Source organism: Nymphaea colorata, chromosome 5 (assembly GCF_008831285.2).
Source record: "Nymphaea colorata isolate Beijing-Zhang1983 chromosome 5, ASM883128v2, whole genome shotgun sequence".
NCBI classification, from domain to species: Eukaryota; Viridiplantae; Streptophyta; class Magnoliopsida; order Nymphaeales; family Nymphaeaceae; genus Nymphaea; species Nymphaea colorata.
In genome coordinates this window covers 17,092,934-17,093,887 of record NC_045142.1, presented here as the reverse complement: position 1 = coordinate 17,093,887, position 954 = coordinate 17,092,934, and positions in this window count along the sequence as shown.

The following is a 954-nucleotide window of genomic DNA, read 5'->3' as shown; positions in this document are numbered from 1 at the left end:
GGAAATTGCTTACAAAATCCGCAACATGGCTCCACTACTGTTAATGCGTCATTTGGCAGCAGGGACACTCATACAAATTTCATAATAAGAACAACCCCTAAATTGGTAGACAAAATGGGGGGATGCTTAGCAGAAGTCTAACCGAGTGTGAGTGACTATACACAATTTCCCTGGATCTCTTTCCTCCAATGAAAAAGATTGAAAACCAGAAACTGACAAAACAGAACACATAACAACCAGGAACCATGAAGAAGAGAAAACAGATCTATTTAGATGGGTGCTTTATGTTACTTTCATGCCTAAGGGTGCAGTCCTTCCAGTTTTCACTTTTAACCTGTACAAATCAGACCTTAGACATGCAATATATTGGATCATATAGATATGTAGCCCTCCACATACGTCACCAAAAGTATATCAGATGCCGACCTAAGCAAAAAATTAAGTCTAAGATGTCTGAGAAAACTTGTTCCTATAGATGGATAAGCAAATGCTAGTCCATCAATTCGAGATCCAATTCCAGATTTTTTAAAGTGATATCTCATCCACAACATCGCATCGATTGAGGAATCAACAAGCAATATCCCATGACAATGATGGTAGCCAAAGTGCAGTTTCTTCTCTCCACCGCTTGCAGACCCGAAGCCCGATATGAGATTGATTTGCGTGCACATCCGAACGCACAAAGTATGCAGGGAAAAAAGATGGGGTTTTGATATGTTCAATTTTTAATAAAGAAATGTTTATTTTAGACTTTTTGACCTTTTCATAATCTTTTTTCTACTCTTTTAAAATGTTACTTTTTTATTATATACAGAGAAAAAAGATGGGGTTGGGGTACTTTTGAATTTTTAATAAAATGATATTTATTTTAGACTTTTTAACTCTTTCATAATATCTTTCATAATATATATATTATATATATATATATATATCCTCTTCTTTGAAGATGTCTTT